Genomic DNA, 14401 nt, shown 5'->3' with positions numbered 1-14401 from the left:
AGGGTTTTTACCATGTATTGTACACTTATTCTCTCACCTGCCTTCACGCCTGGCAGCTTTGGGTAGTTCAGCCAAGTAGGTTGGCTTCTCTGTAAGAGTTCGTGTGCTTTCCACGTCCTAACCCTTGGTAGAGGGCAGAAGCTGAGGTTGTCTCTGATGTGTTTAGGTGCCTCTACCAAGTGTATTAGGTACTGCGGGTACTTGGTAAGCCAAGCCTTCCTCCACTTGGGCTGAGAATCCACTATCAGCCTTACTCCTTCTGGCCTCGAGGTGTCTGCGTTGTAGAGAGGGACCGTTGGCTCTTCTCTGATCCGGTCGTTTATTGTTGCCGCTTCATATTTAAGCAATGGATATGGGAGAGAGGGTTGTAGCCATTCACGCCTGAGATCGTTGGCGTCGATTTTCTGAATTGTCATTGATTTGAAAACCCTCTGTTCCCATTCCAAGGCCTCTTTGGTGCTTTCTCTGAGCTCTGCCTCTATTGCTTTTCACAATTTTTCCTCCTCTTCCTGTGTTAGATCCTGGGGCTCTTGAGAGGAGCCTGCTATGCTTTCCTCTAGCATGGGTTTGTCCACAGGATCTGCCACATTGTCGAGGTCGATGCCCTCATTGGCAGCTGGCCCTGAGCTCTCTGCTTCTGCTTGTTGCCGTCCTTTCAACTCCTCAATTTTCTTGAGGAGCGTCTGCTTTTCCACTTCGGCTTGTTCGCCCATAGTCACGAGGAGGTCATTGAGTTCAGCATTTACTTTTTCAGCCTCCTCGAGCTTTATCTTTATGCTCTCCAACTCTTCTTGTAGGGCCTTTTGGCTGTCCTCCAATTTGCTCTGCATTGCGATAGAACCTTCAGCCATGATCACCCTCTGCTTCTTCTCAAGAGTCAACTCCCTTTGGAGTTCTTGCATCTGCTCTTCATACATTTGACTCTCCGAAATAACTTGAGTTGAGCTTGTAGCTCGAACTCTCGCAGGTGATGCTCTCAGCCTGTGGATGGTTTGATCTTTGACTTTTAATTGGCCTTGAGCTCAAGGACTTCATCCAGGCTTGCTTCTTGTTCTATTTCCGCCTTCTCCTTAGCATTCCTCAAGGCCTCTACTTCTTTAGTTTCTTCTGCTAGCTGGAGTGTCAGATTATCTCTTTCTTTTTCTGCATCTCGCAATGACTTGCTGAGTTGCAGGCACTCTTCTTCAGCTGCTTGCAATCTCTTTGCCGCTGCCTCATTTGCTTCTTCCTTTGCTTGGCAGTTTTGTAGAGCAGTGGCCAGGCTGGCCTGGAGGTCAGCTTCTCTTTCTTTGTGTCCTTGGCTTTTTGCCTGCAGTAGATCTCTTTCCATCTTGGTCTTTACTTCAGTGGACTTTAGAGTTATCAATTCTTCGTCTGATGCCACAGATTGTGCCCTTATTCCAGCTAGCATTGTCATCACCACATCCCAATCATTCGAGGGCGGGTGCAGGTCTACCGTGTCGGTAGCAATCTCCTTTAGCTCAATTAGCCGGATGCCTGGCATGTGTTCTTCATGCCCTATCCTCGCCAAGTCGAATGCAACTGTGGCGGCTTCTTCCCTTGTATAGCCTGCAGCTAGCAGGTCCAGAAATGCATAATATGCTTCTTCAAGTTTTTTTTGCTCAGATGCAGGCTTGGCCTCTTCCTTGGGCTGAGGTTCTGGCTTTTGCTCTTGCTCTTCAGCCCGGTGTTCTTCTTGATTGTCTCCAACCTCCTTATCTTCTGGTGGAGGGCTGCTAGGAGGTGGTGATGGTGATGGCTGTGGGCTAGGTTTAGGGCTATCTGGTAAAGCTGTAGGTTTGCCCTTTATATCTCTATCTACTTTCGTCTTTCTTTCCCTTTCCTGGTTTTCTTGTTTATCTAGCAACGTCTGCCGTATCTGCTCCACTTCTTCCTCGGTGAAAGGGATGTGGGTAATGTTTTCCGTTGCGACATCAAGAATCTCGAAATTCTTGATGTAGTCTTCAAAGCGGTCCCTCTGCACTCTTCTTGAGGATCCGGACATAGACTCGAGGGATGGCTTCCATAATTCGTTTAAATCGCCCTTGAGGGCTCTTTCTACTCTGAAACTCTCCATCAGCCTCTCGAGTCTAGCCGCTTTTTGTGATCGAGTCTCTTTGACCGGCACTTGAGCAGATTCTTTTTTGCCTTTCTTCTGCTCAGGTTGCTCCTCTTCCACTGGCTCTAGTCGTCTCTTCAACCTTGTAGCCACGCTTGGTGCTCTTTGTGGCTCGTCTTCTTTGTCTTCCTTCACCCTGAGCCAGTCATTCTGAGATGGGGGGTCAGGCCACCTTCCCTTGGCATGCAGTGCCGCATAAACTACCTTGGTTATCATCTCTCCTGGCACTATGTAGTTTGGCTTTGTGTTTCCCATCTTCACCAGGCTGTCATGTATGTATGCCGCATAATTGATTATCTTTGGGGTGCCCTTCGTCATTGCCCAAGTAAATGTTGTGGCAATTGCACCTGGCGACATCCTGTACTTCTGCGGCCTCTTCGTGCACATGTGGAAGTATTGGTTGTACAATTGGCTCATGATCGCCACCTTTGGGTTGGCGATGTCTTCAAAAGTGTAATTAGCCTTTTTCTCTTTGTACACCTTTACTTCATCCCTTCTCTTTGTCACGCTGTCTCCCTAATTGGAGAGATCTAGTGCATGGGCGACAACCCTTTCCGTGATAATGATCTCTGTGCTGGGTATGCCGTGCAAATAAGTCACCTTGGCCACTCCATCTTCTTTAATGCTGGTCACAAACTCCCATACCCTTTTGACGTCCACCCCTGCTGGGATTGCTTCGAAATAGTTATGGAGGTCAATTTTCTCCAAGTAGCAGGCCATTTTGCTTCGGACAAATTCATTGAGCTCCCTTGGCAGCATTGGCAGCTCTATTACATTTCCGTCATTGTCCTTGAACACACCTTGGTAGATCTTTAGGTCGTTTGACTCTAGTAGATCTTTCTGTATCCAGGTGCTTGTGGGCTTTAATGTTCCCTCTGAAATGACAAATGGTTCCACCTCGTCCAAATAGTCTTTGATTGTCATTCTCTTCTTCTTTGCCGGTGGCTTCAAGGCTGCCATAGACCCTGTTGCACTCAGCAATCTGAAGTTAGCATTTTTTCCATATCAGCTGCTAAACTGAGTTTTACTTATCCAAATGACTTGAAAATTGAAATTATAGCCTAAAAGGAACTTGTGAAGCTGTGCATGTGCTCAGAGTGCAAATTTGACCAAAAAAATCCATCTAGACATCCTATGCGTAGGATGTCTTTTTCTTCAGAAATGGTTCATACTTGACATGTAGGTAGTGTAAGGCTCATGGAACATGGTTATAAGCTTGGATTTGAATTTGGATGTCAAAAAGTGGATTTTTGGGTTGATTTAGGCTTTAGGTCACAATTTTGGTAGATTGTCCATCATGGGAAGCAATTGATGTCCAAATGGGTTAAAACTTGGTATATGGGCTCAATGCATCATGGTATTAGCTCCCATGATGTCATTTCTTGCAAAGAAGTCTAAATCTAATCTTAAGACATCCTACGCATAGGATGTCTTTTTCATCAGAATTGCATGAAACTTGATCTGTGGGTTGTCCTTGACCTATGGAACATAGCCATGTTCTTGGATTTGCATTTGGATAATGATTGATGCCTGTAGGGCTCTGTGAGGTGTTTTTGGGCTCAAAAAAGTGTATCTTGAAGGTGTTGGGGGTCAAAAGTGATTAGAAGGGCTTGAAGCTTGACATATGGGCTCTTGTGGATGAGGTTATCAATTCTGAAATGACAAAGCTTCTCCTTCATGCCCAGAAGGTCCATAAGACATCCTACGCGTAGGATGTCTATTTCCTCATTTTAACTCCCAGACCACACAGAAAGTTAGCTGATGTGTATGTGAATGTGTTGTGCAAGTTTCATGAGATTTGGACAAGATTTGGTAGGTCAAAGACCCATGAGTGCCTTTATGCCCTAACTTTGCGTTTTTCCATGCATATGAGGTCCTATCTCATCCAAATGTGATGAAACTTGGTGTATGGCTTGTAAATGTCATTCGGAACATGTGCATGACAAGAATTGTTGGGTTTTGTGCCAAAAATGCCCTTGAGATATCCTACGCGTAGGATGTCTCCTGGTGATTTTTCCTTTGTTAGTGCTCCCAGTGCTTGCCCTTTGCCCCCCTAAGTCCCTTTTGAGCCTAATTTCAACAAAAAAATCAAATGGATAGAGTATAACTCCCTGTGTGGACTTCAGAGCCTACGAGCCGTTTTCTGACTTTTGGAGTGCTTTTTGGCGATGAAATTCCTCGATGTTGGTCTCCATAGCTTCCCAATCCCTTGGGGATCCTTGCCGTATGGTTTTTGTCGACTTCGGCTTCATCGGAGCTTCATTTGGCAATATGTCGCTCTTGAAGCACCCGTGGCTGCGTTTACATACCTTTGATGATTTGTGGTGGTCCACCACCATAGGACTTGGTTGTTGATGGTCTAAGAAAGCCGCTCGTGAAGTTTGGTGGCAAACGGACTTGCGGTTTGGCCGCAAGTGCATTTTGACGCTTTGTCTGTCTGATGCCGTTTCTGAGGTTTAGTGGCGCTTCGGGTCACTTTTTGGTCATGCGGGTCATATGGACTTGTCGAGCATGTCAATATGCTCCTTCCCATAAATTTTGGTAGCATTTGGTCGCCGTTTCGCCAATTTCCCATTTGGTGGCCTCTTGCAGGTTTCTCAGAATTAGGGTTTTTCCCGATGGTTTCCCACTGCCTTTGGCTATCCACGACTGGTCTCCTAGACTAGGGTAAGCTGCCGATGAAGTCTTGTTGCTTTTGGGTTAGCCGTTTGGCCGCCGTTTCTACTTGTAGGTCTCTACCGCTCGCTTTGTGTGTGACTTCTACTCTAGTTCTCGCGACAGAATGACAAACATGCGCGAAAAGCTCAAGGTGGTGAGACTACCTCTCATGTCTGGAGCTGGTCGGGTAGCCGTGCGTGTCGTAGAAGCTGCTGGAAGATCGATCCGCTCTAGGTGGCAGAAGCTCTCTCCACAAGGTCAATAGTGAGAATGAGCTAAAAATGGGGTGAAAAATTCTTATAATGGAGGTCCCCGAACCATTTTTTATGAAATTTGACATGTGCTCCTATCTTTCTGCAAGATGCGGTTTAGGCTCAAAAATTTCTTGATTTGGACTCCATTTGCTCTGTTTACCAGAAATTTGTCATTTCGGTCAAAACCTGGCCAAAACACGCTTTTCGCTCTAGTTTCATAATTGCACCCCCACCATACCATAGGTTGTCTTTTAGTCACTGGTCATCCCCATATTTTTTGTTTTTCATTACGGCTGTTCTTCACCTGCTTTTTGTATTTTTGAAGTTTTTCTGCCGAAAATTAGCAAAATTAAAAGGAAAATAGCAAATCAAACCAAGAAAATCCCCAAAATTCATAGTAGATCACAAATATCGCCGCAACACATTATATACACTCACATGCAATTTTTATGGCCGAATTTCTCCGTTTTACCAGTATTTTGCCTGAAAAATGGCTATTTCTACTTATATACACACACCTAAGGGCTTGATTTGGCGTTTGGCCCCATATACCTATAGCTTCATGATGTATAAGGGCATATATACTTGGGTTACTCCAAAAAATTTCACAATCAAACGTCAACCCTTTAAAAAGTCAAAAATCATGCCCTTTTTTGTTGTTTCTGTTCTTGGTTCCGCATTGAGAATGCGTCCCCCCCTCCTAGTCGGAGTCCTCCCGGACGACAAGGTCTCACCTCGTAGTATGTGCCGTGCATAGGTTGAAAAAGTCGTGCTAATGCCTGGCCGATTAATGTGGCCCTATTTTATGCATACTCGGTCAATGCATGGAAAAATTAATGTTGTGCAAGAGAAGGGAATAAGCAAGATGCTTATTGGCATTCGCCGTCGAGGTTTCCTGTTTTCTTTGCAAGTAGCAGCTGTAATTCTATTGCTCTTTGTTTAATGGTCTTTTTGGCCAGAGGCAACTGCTTGGCCGACACTGTTGATGGAGTCGTAGTTGTTTCTGAGGATGGAATTGGCCGAGATGTGATAGCTATGGGCCGTATGGCCTTGGCTTTCCATTGGTAGTTTGGTGCTGCCAACTTTGCCACTGGTTTGTCTATCATCGGCACCCACTTATATCTGTTTGCCCGGTTGACCTGCAGATGTCTGCTTTCCATTGTTGCTTGTACTGTAGGTATTTGCTTTGTCTTTTGCTTTGGTATCCAAATGTGAGTGATATTAGGGTTTTGGCTAAGCATTTTCTTTGGAATCCATATCTGCTTGGTTACCTTGGTTTTGGGTTGCACCATCTGCTTTGTTGGAATCCGGTTGTCACATTGTGTTTTTCCCACCATGGCTTTTCTATCCTTCCGCAGCCATAGTTGTTTACCTTGTTTTGGTAGCCTAGATTTTTGCAGTGTAGCCGGTGATTTTGGTTGTCTGTGATGAGCATGGTTGGCCTTTACCTGGTTGTTTGTCTCAGGTTTCATGTTGATCTTTGGTGGTATGTGTTCTTTTGTTTTTGTTGCTAGTGATTGCATGGCTTGCATTTGATCCTGATGGTCCTTTTGAGCAAAAGCTATCACCTGCTGTTCGTGTTCGTGCTGGATTTTGACCGCCTGTGCTTTCCAGTCTATTTGGACATTGTATGCTTTTTGCCAAGGTTGCCCTAGCATCATTGGTTGTTGTGTGCTTTCATCTGTCACCACATAGAATTTGTGTGGGTAAATATATTGATGTAACTGTATATGCAATATAATCCACCCTAATGTTTTCAATGGATGTGATGTGCTACTTTCCAGCACTTGGGGAGTAGGATGTAGTTGATATGTGACTTGGAGTTGCCGGTATAATCCGTAAGAGATCAAATTTGCTTGAGCACCCGGATCGAGCAAGGCTGGTGATTCAACTTGATTGTTGCCCACCTTGACTGTAATTATTGGCTCTACTGTGTCCTCTTCCAAGTTCATCAGTCGAATGGCATTGATTCTCAATGGTGGTTTACATTGTTGTTGTTGTCGCAGAAGCCGTCTTTTTGCAATGCGTTCTTGTGCTTCGGTTTGAGCTTCCTCCCGTACTCTCTCTTTTTCCTTCATTCTTTGCTTTTGTTGGAGCATCTCCTGTGTGAGTGGTAGGTGATATCTCCTTAGTCGACACCCACTAATCCAGTTTGGCATTTCTTCACCTGCTAATGTAGCAAGCTTGACAGCCCCACTTTGTGATAGATCATGAATCACAAATGGTCCCATCCCTCGCTTTTTCAGTTTCTTGGCATGTTGCTTCAAGGTATAAACAAGTACGTAATCACCTGTTTTAAACTCTTTGGTACGCACATGTTTGTCGAAAAATTCTTTTTGTCTTCTCTTTTTAGCATAGATCGAAGTGACAACTCATAAGAGGAGTTCATCTAGCTTTTCAAGATCATTAATTCGTGAAGAGAGTTCATGCCCTGTCCAATCCAAGCTTGTTGCTACTCGTAGAGTTGGGATTACTCTATGGGTAGTATAGCATTTAGCCCAAACACCATGTTGTATGGTGTTGTTCCTATTGAGGTTTTGTAAGCTACCCTGTATGCCCATAGTGTTGAGTGTAGCTGCTGATCCCAATCGGTCCTTGAATGTGACACTATTTTAGTGAGAACTGTGCATAGTGTTTTATTTGTGGCCTCCGCTTGCCCATTGGCCTGTGGATGGTATGGTGCTGATTTTCTATGTATGACCATGAAATCCTCTAGTAGATATTCAATGACTTCATTGAGGAAGTGTGTTCCACGGTCACTGACAATTTCTATTGGTAACCCGTAACATACAAAAACATTCTCATACAAAAATTGAGCCGTGGTGCGTGCATCAGCTTTTTGTGTTGCTTTGGCTTCGACCCATTTTGTGAGATAATCCGTAGCCACAATGATATATTGGGTATGGGTGCGATATGCAGGGGGTGATATAGGCCCCACAAAATCAATGCCCCACTTTGCAAATGCCCTTGCCCCCATCATTGGCCTTAATGGCATCTCATCTCTGTTGATTGGTACCTTGGTGCGTTGACATGCATCACAACGTTTGACAAACTCCTCGGCATCCATGTGCAATGTAGGCCACCAAATTCCTGCGGTTAAGACAAGTTTTGTCGTCTTATCGCCCGAAAAATGGCCTCCACTTACTCCGCTATGTGCATGTTCTAGAATCAGCAGGTATTCGCTTTCACTTGCACAGATTCTAAGTTGGTTGTCCTTTCCCCGTTTATAGAGTTGATTTCCAATTAGCTGAAACTCACGAGCTTCCAGCTCTATAGCTTTCTCCCGTGCTCTTGTAGTGTTCTCAGGGAACGTTCTGGTGGTTAGGAAGTCAATGATATATTGACTCCATGCAGGTGCTATGTTCACCCGAAACAAAGTTGCGTGATCCACTGGTCGTTTGGCACTACATGCCGTACAATTGGTAACATAAGAATGTGTATCCGCATACATAGTTGGCCAATAAACCCCTAATTGTTTCAGTCTTTGGTGTGTTTTCACTGTCGAACAATGAAATACATAACCCTGGACATGAGCCTCTTCCAGGTAGCACTCAAATTCTTCCGGATTTATACATAATCGTAGGATTAGGTCAGATTCAAGATGATACAGCCATCCTGCTATCAACTGAAAGTTTTTTGTTTGTCGAATTGTTCGCTGTTTGGATCTACATACTGTATTATCAAACTCACTTCCAAAGGAGAGAATGCTAACTATTTCCTGAGACCATTTGGGTACCATTTCAATGTTGAAAAGATAAGCATCTGGTATGTCATCATCTACCCCTTGAGGAGCTTCCCCGTTGTGTATTCTTGAAAGATGATCAACTCGCAGATGAGTTTTTCCCTTTTTGACCACCACTGTGAAGTCAAATTCTAGCAATATAATAAACCAGCGTACGATCCTCCCTGTGTTGCAAGGTTTATTTACTAGGTATAAAAGAGCTTGATGATCCGTGAAGAACACAAATTTGTTTGCAAGCAAATAATGCCGATATTTCTTTACAACATAAATCATTCCTAACCCTTCCCTCTCGGTGGTTGTGTAGTTCTTTTCTGCACTGTTTAACTGTCGGCTCGCATAGCAAACTGGAAAATCCATTGTTCCGTCTCCAGGTTGAGCTAGAATGCTTCCAATGGCATATGCCGAAGCATCAATGTGCACATGGAATATCTTGTCCCAATCTGGTGCCTTTAGCACAAGTGCGGATATAAGGTTTTCTTTCGGCCTTTGGAATGAAGTCTCACACTCATTGGTCCATTCGAAATTGACTAGCAAACGATACAGAGGTTGTGCGATGACTGCATACATGTAGATGAATCTTCGATAATATCCACAGTGCCCCATAAAGGATTGCACTTGTTTTGCATTAGTAGGCCTGGGCAGGTCTACAATGACTTTGACTTTGTCCATGTCTGTGGTTATGCTGTTTCTTGAGACAATGTGTCCTAAGATTCATCCTTGCTTAACCTTAAATACACACTTTTCCGGGTTTAGACAGATTCGATATGTTCTGCACTTTTTAAAGACCTTTTGCAAATGGTCGATATGTTCCTCTCGCATAAGAGAGTGTACACACAGGTCATCCATGTATATTTCTAAGAATATTCTTAGGTATTCCTTGAAAGCGTGAGTCATTAGCCTCTGGAAAGTGGCTGGTGCATTTGTTAAGCCAAATGGCATAACTCGATATGCATAAATCCCCCATTCTGTGGCAAAATCTGTTTTGTGTTGATCCTCCCTTGCTATTGCCAATTGGTTGTATCCTGAAAACCCATCCAGAAAGGAATAAGCCCGTTTCCCGGCCACTCGCTCAAGGACATGTTCTGTAATTGGCAAGGGATAATTATCCCTTATGGTTGCCGCATTCACCTTTTTGAGGTTTACACACACTCGCAGTTTTCCATTATTCTTGGGAATGACCACAATAGGTGAAACCCAATCTGTATGTTCAATTTCATAGATGAACTCTGCGTCCATCAGCCTATCAATCTCTTCTTTGATTCGTTTGGCAAATGTGTCAGTATATGTACAAGGACGTTGTTTGCTAGGTTTTGCATCCGATTTTAAAGGAATTGTATGTTGGAATATCAATGGATCAACTCCTTTAAGGTCTTTATAAGACCAAGAAAACACATCTTTATATTTCGTGAGAAGTTGTGTTAGCTGTGCTTCCTCCTCAGGCTCTAAATCATTAGCTATATAGACCGGCTGGGGCTTTTCACCTGGTTCTGCGAGGTCTATTCTTTTTGCATTTTCAGGCCCATCGTAAGATTCTTGGTTGGTTCTCTCCCGGATTGGTGGTGTCATGATGATTTTTCTATCCTGGATAGTAAATTTCCTATAGTGTGGTGGTACGTTCATGTTGCCCTTTCCTGACTCCCCTTTACCATCACTATCCTCTTCAGTAGTCCATATCTCCCTCAAAGACCGTTTCAGTTCTTGGTATTTCTGTTTACGCTCCAGTTTGGTCCACTCTTGGTCTTTTGTTGGTTCTTTTTTTGACTTTTCAGATTTTTGTGATTTTGTTTCAGCCCTAGCTTTTCTTTCCTGTTTTATTTCTTCTCGCGTTCGTTCTTTTCGATTTTCTGAGAATTTCCCTGATACTTGATCTTTCACACAATCCTCTGATTTTACAAGCATCAAATAGTGAGTTTTACCTTTTATCCTGGGCATCAGGTTCTCTCTCACTTTATTTTCGGCTCTTTTCTTCCTATAGCGTTCTTGGCGTCTAGGGTGTTGATTAGCAAAATCATAAAACTTGATATTCTCGGCTTCATTACCATGCTCACTGGAGGTGTCTGAACACTCATTATCTGCCTCATCATTTACTTCCAGTTGTTCAGAAGAGTTGTAAAACTCTTCTTGTTCTGGAGGTACTACCGTCTCTTTTTCTGGCACCACGCTTACCATGTAATAGGGCAGCACATCGTAACCATCCTTATCGCAAAATTTTGTTGTTGGACAGTCGGTAATGGTACAGACATCTAACTTCGCCAGTATGTGTTCCCATTCTAGAGGCTCCAAGGCATCTTCAGGGAATGGTTCCGGAATATACTCTTTGTCCTCAATTGCTCTCTCTAAGACGCATTCCTCTTTCCTTAAGCTTCCACAATGTGAAGCTCCGCACATCCATAGCTCTTTTGGTTGCCCCAACCATGCTGGTAGCTCTGATCCTGCTATTGTAGCCGAATTAAACTCTTCCACCGGTGTTTGGTTTACATCTTTGTAACTATGGTCTTTCAGTTGTATTTTAGTTATCGTCTCGCCATGTCTGAGGTATATATGGTCATAACCCCAATCTTGGACCATCTTCAGTTGTCGCATGAATGGTCGTCCCAAGATTATCTCATAATTGTTCTTTTTGTCGAAATCGACTATTGCAAATGTATGCTCATACTCGATCCCGCACGAAGTGACAATTACTTTTTCCAAGAGTCCGAGAGGCTTTTCCATGAAACCATTTGCCAACTGCAGCTTCATTCTGGTAGCCCTCAGAGCTGGTTTTCCCCATTATTTCCAAATTTCCTTGGTGGCGATAGAAACTCCAGCTCCACTGTCAAGAATGGCTTTGGAAACTACTCCTTGGAATTCTACAGGTAGCGTCGTGTTTCCGTCTTCTCCCTCACAATATTCTCCAACCTTGTTCAATGGTACCGGCCTTGTGTTTAGGTTAGGTCTGTCCAATTCCCTGATTCCTTCTTGTAGTTTCAAGGTGGGGTCCTTCACTCCAAATTTTTCTTGGCATTTTCCTACTGTGGTCCACATGTTTGGCCTTAGCCTTAGGAGTTCTGCTAACGTGATTGTGCATGCCACTGGGGTGGATAACAGCTCAATCAATCCTTGTAAATCCATCACCTTGTTAGACGAAAGTCTTTGAGATGGGATTGCTCTCACTTCCGACTTAGCTTCATATTCTCCTAGGTAAGAGGGTAAGGTTCTCAAAGAGTCTGGTTGGCTGTTCCCCGAACTAATAGATCCTTGGTCTCCCCCTTGTAAATGTATCTCAAAGTTTATTTGTGATCTTGCCTCAAATTCTTCAATAGGAGGTAGGATTACATTCTTTTCTTTTCTCGTGCTATTCATGTGGTCATTCATCCTATTAGCCTCGTTGGCCTCTCGGATTTGCTTCCACATATCATCTAGACCATTACCGTCCTTTTCCATTTCTGCCAATATTTTAGGATGGACCCCGTCACTTGCCTCATCGGTGGTATTGGGCACTATGATAGGCTCTCCCCTGGATTCATATTTATTAGTGAGTCTTTCTTTTGTTTCCTCATGTTTCTCCAATGTTGGTTGGATAGGGGTTGGAGCTGGTGCGTCATGGCAATTTGCCGGTTTTCCTAACGGGTCTTCCATCAATGATTGAGCCGTTTCGATCATCTTTTTACACATATCCAACCTTTGTTTTTCTATTTCCGCATATGGATATGTCATCCACCTTTGCTCCTGGGTCTGGTTTTTTTTAAGTCGAGCTTCATAGGCTTTTAGAAGCGCATCCAGCTGCTCGTTTACCTTGTCTGCCAGCACAGATCCTCCTGATCCTGCACTTTTGGGCTCAACAAATTTCTTTGGTGCTATGGCTGCTGTGGTGTGTGAGCTTAGGCTAGCTAGATCTTCTAACCGCTCCAACTTGTTCTTTGTATGTTTCAACTCATCGGATAGGGCTGTTTGCTCTTGGTCTTTCCTGGCTTTCCTACGCGCCTTTCTTGCCTTCCAAGTGCTTCTCGGATTTTTCGTTTCTGAACTTTGGGCATCTGTTTTTGGTTCTTCTATTATGGGTTCGTTCGTCCTTCTTTGGGCTTGGGCCCGTGTCACCGCCTGAACAGGTATGACTGTTTCATTTTCTGATACTCCACTGGAGGGTACTGTTTCCAACAGGTTCAAGGTGGCTTTTGCTCCTTTACTCGGGTTTTTAGGGCAATTAAAAATCAAATGAGTAATCCCACATTCTGGGCAATACGCATTGACTCTAATGATTTCATCATGGGGATAGTCTCTTAGCCAATGGTCTCCGCCACACTTGTAACAGGGGCCCTTGGGTTGTTGAGGTGCTCCTTGAGCTCCTTGTTGCTGGTAAGTCTGTCTCTGTCCGCCCATGCCTCCATTGGCTATGAACAACAATGTTCGTTCATCTAAGCTATATCTTCCTTCTCCTGCGGCCTGTGCAGCAGTTGGAGGTCCTTGATTCCCTATCATGCTCCATGGATCTGGTGTCAAGGGTTCTTCCGGCGGATAATAGACAGGGTGTGTTGCATATCCGTTGGGATCCTCATAATATGCATGCATAGGCACCAAAGCCTTTTCTTCTGATTCAGTTACCGTTGGGGTGTATCTTACACCAATTGGTCGTAATCCTGGTAGGGGTGGTTGTTGCCCCAACACCGGTTGTGGTCTCTCTACACCTACAGGTCCTGGTAAGTTGCCTACTTGATATCTAGGCATAGGTGGAACTTGAGGGGAAGCTACAGGAGCTTGGGGAGCATAAGGTCTCTCCCTGACATATCCCTTGTTATAGTAGCATTCCTCAGTCCCATGGTTTGTCCATTTTTGTTCAATAGCACACCACTTGGGCTGTTTAGCCTGGGGTTTGGCGTACAAGTTGATCTTTTTTAGCACTTCATCTAAGAGCTGCTCCTGGTTTACCGCTATTTCTCCTTTCAGTGTTGTCTTGGAGGACTTGCTCCCACTTTGCTGTGAAGATGAATCGTCATCAAGGTCCTTGAACTCCCCTTCTTTGTAGATAGCACAATTGTCCACAAGGTACAAAGCTTCCTTGGTCAACTCATTCAATGTAGTGCTCCTCTTCATATGTAAGTCTTTCTGGAGATCTGCATTCCTTAGTCCTTGGATGAATATCAGCATAAGTCTGGACTAAGTTGGCAGTTCTTCAACAGGACAGAACTTAACATATCTCTTTAGTCTTAGGGCTGCCTTCCGTACAGATTCTCCATCTTTTTGTTTGAATTTATGGATTTGTGAGACAGTATTATGAGCAATTCCCCTTTGAGAGAATTCCTCAATAAACTCGTCAAACACTTCCTCCATCGACTCAAAGTCTCTACGCTCCACAGAGTCAAACCAAGTTGCAGCATCATCCTCTAGGGTTAGTCCAAACCGTGCGAATTGGGTAGGAAAGTCTAACACCTCTTCGGCTCTAATCACACGTACAAAGGCTGCTACATGATCTCTTGGGTCTCTGTTTCCTGTGTATTTTCTGTTTACCCATTTTTGCACTTGAGAAGGTCTAATTATGCGATGGTCTACAAACCTCATCATTGGATCAGCCCTTCCAAGTCTATACCCCTCCTCAGGCCTTCTGTAATAGGCTGGTTCCTCGCCCAACGGTGCTCCTAAGCCATAATTTAT

This window comes from Adiantum capillus-veneris, chromosome 25 (genome assembly GCF_014529385.1).
Source record: "Adiantum capillus-veneris isolate H3 chromosome 25, ASM1452938v2, whole genome shotgun sequence".
NCBI lineage: Eukaryota > Viridiplantae > Streptophyta > Polypodiopsida > Polypodiales > Pteridaceae > Adiantum > Adiantum capillus-veneris.
This window is presented reverse-complemented; position numbering follows the sequence as displayed.